This window comes from Rhinolophus sinicus, linkage group LG01, assembly GCF_036562045.2.
Source record: "Rhinolophus sinicus isolate RSC01 linkage group LG01, ASM3656204v1, whole genome shotgun sequence".
NCBI lineage: Eukaryota > Metazoa > Chordata > Mammalia > Chiroptera > Rhinolophidae > Rhinolophus > Rhinolophus sinicus.
The window spans coordinates 140,744,531-140,759,644 of NC_133751.1; the positions used below are offsets into that span (position 1 = coordinate 140,744,531).

General features: G+C 36.6%; 1 pseudogene; it reads left to right on the plus strand.

Moving 5' to 3' along the window:
- The first annotated feature begins 1,514 nt into the window (after nucleotides 1–1,514).
- LOC109450280 (large ribosomal subunit protein eL33) lies at nucleotides 1,515–1,913 on the plus strand (annotated as a pseudogene).
- Nucleotides 1,914–15,114: the final 13,201 nt, after the last annotated feature.

Consider the following 15,114-nt stretch of genomic DNA (forward strand, 5'->3'; position numbering starts at 1 on the left):
TAATAGTCACTTGCCATGTCTGAGAACTTTGTCTATACCATGGACTTGTGCTAGACATATTATTTTATTCAATTCCTGCAACAACCCAGAAATACAAGTATTACTATTGCCATTTTCAGATAAAGAAACAGATTTTTTTTCAAGTGTTTAAAAACTTGCTCAGAGTTATACAGCTAGTAACTGGTAGAACTACCATTTAAACCCAGGTTTATCTGCTGTAGAAGCTCTTCTCTTACATAAGGTAAAAATATACTTACACACTCTGGAAGAAATGTGCCTGATGTTTGTTTGAAAATGCAACCAAGTTTGTTCTAGGAAAACACTAAAACCTTCCCCCATCAATTGGTAAATGGGGTAAATTTAATATTGACTTTAAAAGAACACAATTATGAGGATATATTTGCAACCAAAATAAAAATCACAGAATTCTTTCCAAAGTAAAAATATTTTCAGATTATGTGCACTTAAAAATTATTTATGCCACTAATCCTCTCCATCTGTATTAAATTCACTGTATTCTAAATGAAGCCTGCCTTTAGATTTAGGAGAATTATATCATGCTTACATTTCAAATAGCATGTATTTTATATCATACTCATTGAACCATCTCAGTTATCTTATTTAACATGGGCCTAGCACTTATATTTGCAATATGCTTTGTAAACAGCCTATTACTTCAGTGTACATTCATTAACACTGTAATATAAATATAAGAACATTTAGGAAAACAATGTAAGTCTATCTAATAGAATGCTTTGCTATGGTTACTAACTTTTGTTTTTGACATTCTCATCAGTGGTAGAAATGACTGCTGAATTTGTAGTGTTCAAATTCTCTTTTGAATAAGCAAATGTAACTCTGTGTAATACCCCAAATACAACATACATTATATGCTTCTTTAGAGAAGTTTAATTACAGAGTCTCTGTCTATTATAAATAAACGTTCAATTGTCTGGCATTGAGATGCCTCAGTGAATACAACTGCTGATTGAAATTAGAACATTTTCTCATTTTCCCTCTTTGAAGCCATGTATTTCCAACAACAATAGGACTTCTCCAGATATACCAGACTGCAAAGAACTTTTGTGTTTCATCTGGATATGAACTTAACATCTACAACAATTTTTTGAACTAGAAGAAATTATTGAAAATGATCCATCGCTGACAAAGTTTACAACACAAAACTGTCTAATGCCAAGTTCTGTAGTCAGTGTAATGGCATAAATTGAAAATGCATTGCTTTTTCATTACATTTCACACAGGAAGTTTTCACATAGCCCTTAATGTCTGTTTCTTATCTAAACTGATATGTTTTCATAAATGTGAATAGCTTTTCCATCTAGTTTCAATAGTGTTAATGCTTGGGGTTCATATTTTTCTTTATATAAATCTATGAAAGTACAAGTTTTTGTTCAAACTCATTTTAACCAACTTGGGTGGAAAATATTAGAAGATATGTAAGAAAGTGATGGCAACTCTGTATTTCTTGATTTGAAAACAGAGAAGAGGTGGAGATGAGTAGAGCTCTTGCTGCTGAAATTTGGGGGCTTGCTGGGAACAGGACTTCTAAAACGACAAATGTGTCTGGAAGGCTGTGGTCCAAAGCCATTTTTGCTGGCTATTAACGGGGTCTCTGGAACCAGAGAAAGCACACAGCTCTTCTTAAAATTGAAGGTGTTTATGCTCGAGATGAAACTGAATTCTGTCTAAGCAAGAGATGCGCATATGTGTACATGGCAAAGAATAACACCGTGACTCCTGGTGGCAAACTGAACAAAACCAGAGTAATCTGGGGAAAGGTACCTCATGCTCATGGAAACAGTGGTATGGTTCGTGCCAAATTCCTAAGCAATCTTCCTGCTAAAGCCATAGGACACAGAATCCATGTACTGCTGTACCACTCAAGGATTTAAACTTACTAAAAAGTAAATAAAATGGATTTGTTCTCGTAAAAAAAAATAAGGAAATAAAGAAAACAGAGAAGAGCTCTTTTCAATATGTATATATTACAATGCTGAATCATTCTGATAAAATATATTTCTCCTCATATCTTTTGTCATCTCTCACTGTCCCCAACTCTTTCAGAGAACCCCACTGAAAAGGCTACAATAAAAATCAAGATGAAAGAGTCTACTATGGGTTACATGCAAAAACACCAATTCCTTCTTTGCATGCGTCTCAGTTCACCCTGCTATGCAGCAACAAATAGCTAACCCTCATGAGAACATAGAATAGGACTATTCTGGGTGCTGCATGAATCCAATTTATTAAATAGTCATCATCCATAATTTTGAAAAGTACTTTAAATTTTTTTCATGCATTGTAAACCAATGACAAAATCCGACTAAAATTGCTTTTGGAACAATCAAAATATTTTACAAATACAATACTTTTTTACTTCTTCTTCACAAGTTATGGCTATGAAGATTTGGACGTTGAGATCACTGCCACTGACAATTCTTTACTGAGCCAAGTGTTTTCTAGCAGCCTGCAAAATGTGTTCATGTCACACTTCAAAGCACAATGAAGTTTCCTGCATATAAAATATAAGTTTGAGATTAGAGCCAGATTCCCTACAATCGTCAAACTTTTGCATACTTCTGCAAACACAACATGGATTAAGTCCTTCTGCTGTTTCGTTTTGTAGTCTATTTGCCATTGACCCACTTTGTCATTTTTAAAATAAACAGTTAGGAGGAAGAATAGTGGAGAAATGTCATCAATAAAGAGACCAGTGGATACTAACTACAAAGCCTAGGTAAGGTAAAGGGCCTACCTCAGAGCCACAGAATAGGTCTTCCATGGAGAAACAAGTCCAAGGCCGCTAAGCGCAAAATACAAACAGGTGAAAATGAGAGTGGGAATCAGGAAAGTAACATTCAAAACAGGGTGAGCAGATATTTATTATTCCACCTTCTTGTCCAAAGTCATGGGCAGATTGGAGACTGCCTCCCCATCAAAATTCCAATAAACGCTTTCACATTGCTAGTGGGAGTGCAAATCAGTAGAATATTTTTGGAAAATGACTGTGATCAAGAACTTTAGAAATGTTAAACTGAAAAAAAAAGTTGATCCATACTGGATCAATGCTAAGAAATCTATCTAATTCTGAAAAAGCTATCTTAAGGAAATACTTCTAAATAAGGGAAACAACACCATGCACAAAGCTGCTGTTTAGGGATTGTTTACAATAAACAAATGGAAACAATCCCACACTAATAGCAGAACTATTAAATAAATTGCTCTCCCAAAAGAACATTGCCATTTAAAGTGAAACACTCCTTCGCAAAAAAGGTGGGTAGGGACGGGGAATGTTCATGTGGAATGAAATGCAGTATTATCAAACTATGTCAAATGAGCTAAAACTCTGCCTAAGCAAAAAGTGAAATGTGTGCATATCGGTTTTCCCTTCAGTGGTCGGACTTTTCTATATTTATTTAATTATCCATAAAGAAGATATATTACTTTTTGCAGTAAAGAAAAATCTGATAAATGTTATCTTTATGTCAATAAAGCAGAAAATCCTCTACGAAAAGTTAAATGAGGATAAAGCCTCATAAGAAAAGTAAAGAGACAAAGTGTTTATTTTCTCTCCTCCACGAGCTAAATATAGTACCGCAATGTTGATCCAGCCGTTGGGTTTTCCTACTTCTAATGAGGGACCTGCCACAACTCTCTGTATCAGGCTCTTTATTATTCGGTGCAGGCTAGCCGTCAAAGCTCAGTTGGCAGAGTGGATTAAACAAGCAGGCTTTGGATGTTCCTCAGTTTATCAGCAAATCCACAGTGACATGCGTTTTCTTTTTCCCTCCACTCATGAATACTAAAACCTTCAGTTGTGCAAGTCTCTCTCTATTACATCTGTGCTGCAGGCTAAAAGGTCGTCTTTCTAACCCTCCACTGGTAGTGGTGGTTGGCGGGGCGCTGATGAGCTTTTCTGCACTCTGCTAGTTACTGGTGAGGCTGGTGGGTCAGCCAGGAGCCAAGAGGAACATGAGAAATTTCTTTGAATAATGATTAAGAAAAGGTGTGTGCATGAAGAGATGAAAGAAAAACTCAATTTTATCTTTTTCTAGTAAAAGAAGTCCGGCTTAACCTCAATTTGAACATCAAAGTCGGTGACTATTTTTAAAGGTTGATAATACCAAGTGGCGAAGGGAAGAGTTTGGTAAAAAAAAAAAAAAATTAACAGAAAAGCTTAATTGTGGCAAATGAAAGTTATATCCCTCTTAATTTATTCTACTCATTCTCCTTTCCTTAGACTTCTGAAAAGTCCTATGAGGCCAAGTAATGTTGTCAAAATATAACCTCTATCAGACCACATTGGACTATAATTAATTTCCTTTGATTTGGAGTCATTTCATCTGCTCAAAAAGGCCAATTTTAAAAGCAGGGTATAGATATCTGTTTGACTCTCTGTTTTGTGCTGCTGACCCAGGAAGCCCTTGTCTACGTTATTAAATAGTACTATTCTATAATTCAGTCACTAGAATGCCAGAAGTTATAGTGCTGACTTATCATTTGGTTAGGACCTACCTCTCTGTGCACGTAGACAATGGAAAAAAGAAAAAGTAAAATAGATATTCTCTATAAAGGGATGTTTCCTTACCTTTTCATATAGTGCCCAAGAATATGAGTGCTCAAAAAATATTTGATGAGTCAATGCAAGGTGTCCAGTGTTGTTCTAAAATCATTTGATAGGCAAGAACCACATTTTATAAATTTTTTGTTTCTTCCAGTACACAGTACTGTCATGGGTTCATCATAGATAGTCAATCAAATTTTTAGGTAAATAACCTCCCAAGAAAAGATATTATAAACAAACCTTTAAAACCTGCTAAGCAAGTTTTATGCAAGCTATCTAAGAATAAATTTCTCTTTGCCTCCACATTTCTCTGATCACTAACTTACTCTCACAATCTGATATCCAACCCTCTCCCCTTTTAAATTTAAACATATACTGAATTTGAACATGGATTTGAATGATTGAAAATTGTGACTCATAATGAGCCCCTCCTGCGCCATTTTGTGCAACCCTCACTTGGTGTAATAAATGCAACATGCCACCCCTGAAAGGAAATATGTTAGCCCCAAGACAATATCGAACCACCATGTACACAGCTGAAGAAATCAATAATCACTTTACATTGGTATTTGACTAGATGCAAGGCAATTGTTTTTCAAATCTGATTTTTGAAAAAGGTAGTGATAAAACAAAGCAGATTATATGGACACTTAAAGTATGTCTGAAACCTCCCAAAGCAATTTTGCCTGTAAGAGCGCGGTAATGCAATAAATATGATCCCATGTAAATATATAGCATAATGCATTTGAGTAACTTTCATAGTCATTCAGTGGGGAGGGCAAGAAATGGAGGGAAAATGAAATAAGAATGGCAGATGTTGACAGTTGTTGAACTGGATGGTAGGTACATGAAAACCCATTATAATATTTACGTTGTATAGGTTTGAAACATTCCATATATAAAGCTCTTTTCATAATGCACATTGAAGTTTCTTTCCAAATTGAACTGAGAAATTGGAAAAAAAGAAGCTTATCAATTTCATGGTAGCCTGTAGGCAATTTGATATTTGATGCCTGTCTCTATGTACACATTTTTTAAACTCTGAGTTTTCCTCTAGAAATTTGTCAGAAACACCACCACTAGAAGGCAAATGCCCCCAGGTAAAATTGAATGGCTTTCCTATCTTGGTCAAGGTCATGAAGCTGTCAAGGTATGAAGCCAAACTGTATAGAACACCATGTTTGGAAATGAGGATGAAAATCACAGACTTCAGAGGCAGAGAGGGATGCCCCTCCCAGCAGGGGTAAAAGCAGGTAAAGGCACATTGTACACACCTGTGCCCACCTCCCTTCCTGCTGAGAAGGGGACAATAGGCCTGATTACAGACCCAGCAGTGGTAAGCCAGTCCCTCCTCCTGACTCGTCTGTCTAAAACACAGCCAATCTGTGACTCCAGGAATAGCTAAAATCCTTTACAAATAATGCTGGGTGTTTGCATTTAAAAAAAAAACTTTTTAGAATGTTAAAATAGTCCTGAAACAAACAAAAGTCAGTGTTGTGTTTCTTATATCATTTTTTAGATGTCTACAATCTTCAAAATTCAAAAGACACATAATTTAATGCAAGAAATTATGTCTGTCTTACAGCATGGTGATCATTCAACCTTGTTGGTGTGCTTTATAATTCATTCAGCATATGGAGTGTTTTTCCAGGGCTGGGAAGTTCCTGCCTCATAGCTGGAGAAACACGTGTATCTACTGAAACAGCTTGGAGGACTATACTACATACACCTCTCATCTCCATAAATATGATCAGTTGAATGTGGAAGAAATACTAGACTTTAATGATTCTAATCTGATTGCTAATCCATTTGCCTGCCTCAATCCACCCATTCGTTGAGACCCTAATGAGTAAAAACAGAATATCATCCTTAGACTCATTTAAGCCCTGGATTCCTTGGCCAATTATTACATAACAAATAACTGACATAAAATTTTCAAAAAGAAACTCAATTACAGGTTTTAAAGGTTGGTGACTAGCAACAATTTAATGAGTTTGGCGGTGTCTGTTGTCCTTACATATTTTTTATAAACAGTTGCAAAAAAATAATTTTCAACTACAAGACATTAGTTCAACAAAAAGACTTTTGTCACCACCTAACTTAACCCATTAGGATGGCTGCTATCCAAACTAACAAGTGTTGGTGACAATGTGGAGAAATTGGAACCTTTGTGCACTGTTGTTGAGACTATAAAGTGATGCCACCACTATGGAAAAGAGTACGGTGATTCTTCAAAAAATTAAAAACAGAACTACTCTATGACTGCTGAATAACATGAAATATACAAAAAAGAATCGAAAGCACTGTCTCGGAGAGATATTTGTACACCCATGTTCAGAGCAGCATTATTCACAGTAGTCAAAAGGTGGAAGCAACCCAAGTGTCTACCAAGAGATGAACGAATAAACAAAATGTGGTATACACATACAATGGAATATTCTTCATCCTTAAAAAGGAAGAAATTCCAACACGTGCTACAACATGGATGAAACCAGAGGACATTCTGCTAAGTGAAATAAGTCAGTCACACAAGAACAAAAAAAGAAAGAAAACAAACACTGTATGATTCCACTTACGTGAGGTACCTAGAAGAGTCAAATTTCATAGAGTCAGAAAGTAGAATGGTGGGTGTCAGAGGCTTGGGGAGGGGGAATGGGGAATTGTTGTTTAGTAGGTATAGAGTTTCAGTTTTGAAAGATAAAAAGACCCTAACTCATTTTATGAGGCCAACATTACCCTGATACCGAAACCTGGTAAGGACAACACAAAAAAGAAAACTACAGACCAATATCTCTGATGAATACCGATGCAAAAATCTTAAACAAAATTCTAACAAATCGAATGCAGCAATACATTAAAAAGGTTAGTAAACTAGACCAAGTGGGGTTTATCCCAGGGGCACAAGGATGGTTCAACATACGCAAATCCATCAATGTGATACACCACATAAACAAAATAAAGGACAAAAATCATATGATTATATCAAGTGATGCAGAAAAAGCATTTGACAAGATACAACATCCATTTGTCATTAAAACACTTAATAAAACGGGTATAGAAGAAAAATACCTTAACATAATAAAGGCCATATATGACAAACCCTCAGTTAATCTCATAATTAACAGTGAAAAAATGAAGCCCTTTGCTTTATGTTCAAGAACATGACACAGCTTTCCACTATCACCTCTCCTTTTCAACATAGTGTTGGAAGTCCTTGCCAGAGCAATGAGGCAAGAGAAAGAAATAAAAGGCATCCAAATTGGGAATGAAGAAGTTAAATTGTCACTCTTTGCAGATGACATGATGCTATACATAGAAAACCCTAAAGACTCCGCCAAAAAGCTATTAGAAACAATCAATGAATACAGTCAAGTTGCCGGCTATAAAATCAACGTATGAAAGTCCATTGCATTCCTATATACTAACAATGAAATCTCAGGAAAAGAAATGAAAAAAAAGCAATTCCTTTTGCAATTGCAGCAAAAAAGAATAAAATACCTAGGAATAAACTTAACCAAGGATGTGAAAGACCTATATGCTGAAAACTATAAGACAATTTTTAAAGAAATTGAAGAAGACAGAAATGGAAAGACATTCCGTGCTCGTGGATTGGAGGAATCGACATAGTTAAAACGGCCATATTACCCAAAGCAATATACAGATTTAATGAGATCCCCATCAAAATCCCAATGGCATTTTTTAAAGAAATAGAACAAAAAAATCATCAGATTTGTTTGGAACGACAAAAGACCCCAAATAGCCAAAGCAATCTTAGGAAAAAAGAACAATGCTGGAGGTATCACACTCCCTGACTTTAGCTTGTACTACAGGGCAACAATAATCAAAACAGCATGGTATTGGCAGAAAAACAGACACATAGACCAATGGAATAGAATTGAGAACCCAGAAATAAAACCACATAAATATGGACAGATAATTTTTTACAAAGAAGCAAAAAAACATACAATGGAGAAAAGACAGCCTCTTCAACAAATGGTGCTGGCAGAATTGGAAAGACACATGCAAAAGAATGAAACTGGACTGCTATCTGTCACCTTGTACCAAAATTAATTCAAAATGGATCAAAGAACTTAAGCATAAGACCTGAAACAATAAACTGCATAGAAGAAAACATAGGTACTAAATTTATGGATCTTGGGTTCAAAGAGCATTTTATGAATTTGACTCCAAAGGCAAGGAAAGTAAGAGCTAAAATAAATGAATGGGACTATATCAAACTTAAAAGCTTCTGCACAGCAAAAGAAACCATCGACAAAATAAAGAGGCAACCAATTGAATGGAAGAAGATTTTTGCAAACATTGCCTCCGATAAGGGGCTAATATCCAAAATATAGAAGGAACTCACACAGCTCAATAACAAAAAAACAAACAACCCAATTGAAAAATGGGCAGAGAACCTGAAGAGACATTTCTCCAAAGAGAACATACAAATGGCAAATAGACATATGAAAAAATGTTCAACATCACTAATCATCAGAGAAATGTAAGTAAAAACCACAATGAGCTATCACCTCACCCCAGTTAGAATGGCTATCATCAACAAGACAAATAGTAACAAGTGTTGGAGAGGCTGTGGAGAAAAAGGAACCCTCATACACTATTGGTGGGAAAGCAGATTGGTTCAGCCATTATGGAAGGCAGTGTGGAGATTCCTCAAAAAATTATGAATAGAATTATCACATGACCCAGCAATCCCTCTCCTGGCTATCTACCAAAAAAATCTGAAAACATTTATACATAAAGACAAGTGTACTCCAATGTTCATTGCAGCTTTATTTACGGTGGCCAAGACATGGAAACAATGAAAATGTCCTTCAATAGATGAATGGATAAAGAAGTTGTGGTATATATACATAATGGAATACTGTTTGGCGGTAAGAAAAGATGAAATAGGACCATTTGTGACAACATGGATGGATCTTGAGATTATGCTAAGCGAAATAAGTCAGACAGAAAAAGCAGAGAACCATATGATTTCACTGATATGTGGTATATAAACCAAAAACAAGAAAAGAACAAGACAAACAAATGAGAAACAAAAACTCATAGACACAGACAATAGTTTAGTGGTTACCAGAGGGTAACGGGGGGTGGGGGTGGGAGATGAGGGTAAAGGGGATCAAAATATATGGTGATGGAAGGAGAACTGTCTCTGGGTGGTGAACACATAACATGATTTATAGATGATGTAATACAGAATTGTACACCTGAAATCTATGTAACTTTACTAACAATTGTCACCCCAATAAACTTTAATTTAAAAAATAAATAAAAAGAGTTCTGGAGATTGGTTGCACAACAATGTGAATATACTTAACACTACTCAACTGTATGCTTTAAAATGGCTAAAACGATAAATTTCATGTTGTGTGTATTTTCCTACAACATTTTTTAAGTCAAGAGAAAAAGGTTTCTGTCTATCTGGTGGAACAAAGCCTTTCCCCTCATATTCTCTGGAGTTCTTTGAAATCATTACTGACTCTGGACACACTGGTAGCCAGGTTTTGGACACTGAGAGCATTCAGCTGAATTGCTCCAAGGATCCAGTGTAAATCAATGGAAGCTCCAGAGCACAGCTGCAGACAGCAGGGAAGAAACCGTGGCAGGTTCGGCTTGATGAGGTGCCAGTCTGAAGGATAGGGAGTTTGGGTTTGGCTGTGTCTAATACGACAAAATGCATGAGATTGAAAAAGTCCAGACCAGAACTTTCAACTAACTTGACAACTAACATATATTGTAGCAAGGTCCATCTTATCAAATGTACTATTCAGGGCAGCAAAGGGTGAACAGGTAGATACAATTTTAGGTCAAACAAATGCATCAATGACTATAACAAGATCATTCCTTTCTGCCACTCATCCATCCTTCACGGTCCTCACCCACATGTGTACTGAACAACAACTGAAAACCAACTACTAGATTTAAGTGTAGAATTCTAAAGCCAGAAGAGCTTTCAGAGATAATCTGTCTCAAGGATAGAAAATAAGTTTTAACTTCCTTGGCAACCTCCATCCTTTGGTATTAGCTGTCTTGGACGTGATCCTGAAAAGACTGGTGAGCTACATCTGGGCTCAGTGGGAAACCATGACTTGATAGCTTGGTTATGCTTGTCCCAGATCATTCAGAAAGAGAAACAGAGCTGAGAATACAACTACCTTTCCAGTGTTTGCTCGGTTGAAGAACACGCTTCCCAAGGATAAAGAAGCAAGTTGGCACGTATAAAATGGAATTTGCTTTACATATATATCCCTGCCAAGTTCGAGCCCACAGAATAGGAAATGACTTGGGGGCTGGGGGAGGGAAAGGTGTGAGGTTTGGAATATCTTCTTCAATATAGCTAACATTTTCATAAGCGAGGTGGGCCTCTGGATATGGATGAGCTCAACAGAAAGGAAATATGATAGAATCCAGAAGCATGAGCCCACAACCAGGAAAACAAAAAAAAGTCAAGTAAGAGGAAAAAAAATCCATAACGAGATATGCTTTTTAAGAACCCAAAGAAACCTTAGGAACTTCCAGTCCAACACATTCATTTGTTTTTCCTGTGATTATTTTTTATAGAATTGTCTATCTTATCTCTGTGCTTGCGCACATTAAATCACATTTTAGAGGTTTTTGTCTAATAGTTCTAATATTTGAATCACCCATGAATCTATTACCTGTTGTTCCTTTGTTTTTCAGTCATGTGGTCCTGTGTCCTGGTATCCCAGTTAACTCTAAATTGCCATGTATTCTGTATAAAAATGTATAGAGGATACGCTAGCTTCCTCCAGAGAGCATTTCACTTTCTTCCGAAAAGCAATTAGACTAAAGGCAGATCCAGTTAGGAGCTGTGATGTTTTGAGACTAGGGTCCTTTTAAAAGGGCTGGTCCCTTTTTGGTTTCTCCTAGGGTCTAGTCTTTCAACAGTCTCAATTCAGGCATTTACTACAGCCGCTCCTCCTTAATGGGTTCTGAACTCCAGGTTTCTTTTCTTTGTTTCTTTCTTTGGTTGGTTGGTTGGTGCTTTGTTTTGTTTTGTTTTGTTTGTTTGTTTGTTTTGGGGGGTTTTCTGGTTTCCCTATCTCTAAAGAAAGCCAAAAACCCTGGGCCTGCCCCTTGACCCCTCAAGTCCTGGATGTCCTGGTTGTTTTCTGATTAATTTGGCAACTATTTGTGTGCGTGTGTGTGTGTGTGTGTGTGTGTTTGTGTGTGTGTATACATACGCTTATATCTTATGAGAGGATTGATCAGATACAAGATACAAGCTTTCCATTATTGCCAGAAACAGTAATATATTTTATTTTTAATAGATTAATTTTTGCACCCTTGGATGATACAAGAAAATTATAATAAAATTGAAAAGAGACAGAAGAAAACAAGCTCACCCATAATCCTATCGTCTGATATACTCAATGTATATTTTGGTATTTTCCTAAATTCTTTACATTTATGCATTTGCACTGGTCTTTTTCTTTTTTTTTTACAAATTTTTTTTATTGGGGAAGGGGAACAGGACTTTATTGGGGAACAGTGTGTACTTCCAGGCCTTTTTTCCAAGTCAAGTTGTTGTCCTTTCAATCTTAGTTGTGAAGGGTGCCGTTCAGCTTCAAGTTGTTCTTTCAGTCTTAGTTGTGGAGGGCACAGCTCAGCTCCAGGTCCAGTTGCTGTTGCTAGTTGCAGGGGGCGCAGCCCACCATCCCTTGCAGGAGTCGAACTGGCAACCTTGTGGTTGAGAGCCCACTGGCCCATGTGGGAATCGAACCCGCAGCCTTCGGAGTTAGGAGCACGGAGCTCTAACTGCCCAAGCCACCGGACCGGCCCTGTGCTGGTCTTTTAACATCATTATAATAATAGTGTAAATACAACTTTATATCCTAGGAAAAACTCTAAGGAAAAGTATACAAAATTTTGAAGTGTAAATTCCTTTAGAACTCTTTAGTAAGTGGTATGAGGATTGAAGTAGTCAGATGTAGTCTATGGCACCAACAAGCATCTGATCTGGTTAAGAAGACCCAAAAAACACTTAAAAATTTTAACTCGATGACAAGGCTAATTCTCTAACTGCTTGGTTTAGAACAAATAATGAAATAATTTCAACTTTTCATAAACAAATGGCCCAAGGAAACTTGAAACCTAAAAACTGAATAACTGGATCAAATAAATACTGCAGAACAAACAAACGAAAACACAAGGATCTTTTAGGACTTTTGTTTAAGCTTCCTTTCTTTAAAAAAAAAAAAAAAATCTATAAAAAGTGTTTTCATTTATTATATCCTCCCAGTAGTAAATACTCTATATGTGTTTGTGAACCAGCCAGCCAGCTTTTGGCTGACCTAAACATCTAGTCAATTTAAGACCAAGCCACCAAGGTACTAATCTGACCACAACCCCTACTTCTGATGAGCTGTTATCCTGTGAAGTCAATGTGCTAAGGACAAAATTTCCCAGTAGGGATTTTTCCACATACATGTTGGAGAAGAAATTATTTGTGGTGTAATAGATTTTTTGCTAGACTCACTGAATCAGCACTTTGTAATGTCAATGCTTAATACCTTTTCCCTCTTAAGTTTTAGATTCATACTTGTCGTGGAATCAAGGCAGGCCAGCGTGATACCCTAGAGGCACTCTTCAGACCAGAGAAGGCCAGAAAGGACTTATGACATCTCTCATTTTTTTGCAACCAGATCTGATGAGCAGCTGTCTTTAGAGGGATCTCCCCCCTCCAGGCTAGTTAAATTGCTTAGCAAACAAACCTGTGAAGCACATCATGTATGTTACAATCTGGCTAGTACGTATGAATCTAAGGATGTCTCAAAAGCAAAGTGAAAAATTATGAAAAAAATATTATTCATGCTTCTGAGTATAGTGACTTGCTCTCTGCATACCCAAATTGATATTTTTTATAAATAAACCATGAAGTTTATGTTTTAAAGAAAATACTATTAATAATGCCTTGAGTTTTATAATATCTATTCTTTCCAACATAAACAAATGAACAAGCCCATTAAGAAATAAATAATTTAACATGAAGCTGGGGGATACTTCAGGTAAGTCAATCTGTATGATTCGCAGATTTCTTTTTTTTTTTTTTTAATTTCTTTTTTTATTAAATTTATTGGGGTGACAATTGTTAGTAAAATTACATAGATTTCAGGTGTACAATTCTGTAATACATCATCTATAAATCCCATTGTGTGTTCATCACCCAGAGTCAGTTCTCCTTCCATCACCATATATTCGATCCCCCTTACCCTCATCTCCCACCCCCCCTCCCCCCGCCCCCGTTACCCTATGGCAACCACTAAACTATTGTCTGTGTCTATGAGTTTCTGTTTCTCATTTGTTTGTCTTGTTCTTTTGTTGTTTTGGTTTATATACCACATATCAGTGAAATCACATGGTTCTCTGCTTTTTCTGTCTGACTTGTTTCGCTCAGCATTACTCTCTCAAGATCCATCCATGTTGTCACAAATGTTCCTGTATCATCTTTTCTTACCGCTGAATAGTATTCCATTGTGTATATATACCACAACTTCTTTATCCATTCATCTATCGAAGGACATTTTGGTTGTTTCCATGTCTTGGCCACCGTAAACAAAGCTGCAATGAACATTGGAGCACACGTGTCTTTATCTCTAAATGTTTTCAGATTTTTTGGGTAGATACCCAGGACAGGGATTGCTGGGTCATATGGCAATTCTATTCGTAATTCTTTGAGGAACCTCCACACTGCCTTCCATAACGGCTGCACCAGTCTGCATTCCCACCAACAGTGTATGAGGGTTCCTTTTTCTCCACAGCCTCTCCAACATTTGTTATTATTTGTCTTGTTGATGATAGGCATTCTGACTGGGGTGAGGTGATATCTCATTGTGGTTTTGATTTGCATTTCTCTGATGATTAGTGATGATGAGCATTTTTTCATATGTCTATTTGCCATTTGTATGTCCTCTTTGGAGAAATGTCTCTTCAAGTCCTCTGCCCATTTTTCAATTGGGTTGTTTGTTTTTTTGTTGTTGAGTTGCATGAGTTCCTTGTATATTCTGGATACTAGCCCCTTATCGGAGGCACTGTTTGCAAAAATCTTCTCCCATTCAGTTGGTGGCCTCTTTATTTTGTCAATGGTTTCTTTTGCTGTGCAGAAACTTTTAAGTTTCATATAGTCCCAGATTTCTTAAAAACAATTATAAAGTAGCCCTTTGACACTCATAAGCACATGTTCCCAAATATTCATAAATTCCCAAATTTTTAATCAGAATTGCTTCTGATACCTCCCGCGTCTCTTCCAAATCATGTTTCATCCACACGTTTCCTAGGCAGATCTTTAAACCACTCAAGTTTTACCCTCTCATTCAATGACCATTTTCAAACATACATCACACACACACACACACACACACACACACACACACACACACATGGCTATTGTGTGTGAAAATTAGCAACAACAAAGTTTTAAAACTATAAGAAAACACAGGAGCTAGGCAACTGTCTAGGCTCACAGGAAAGCAAATGTTGGGCTATCA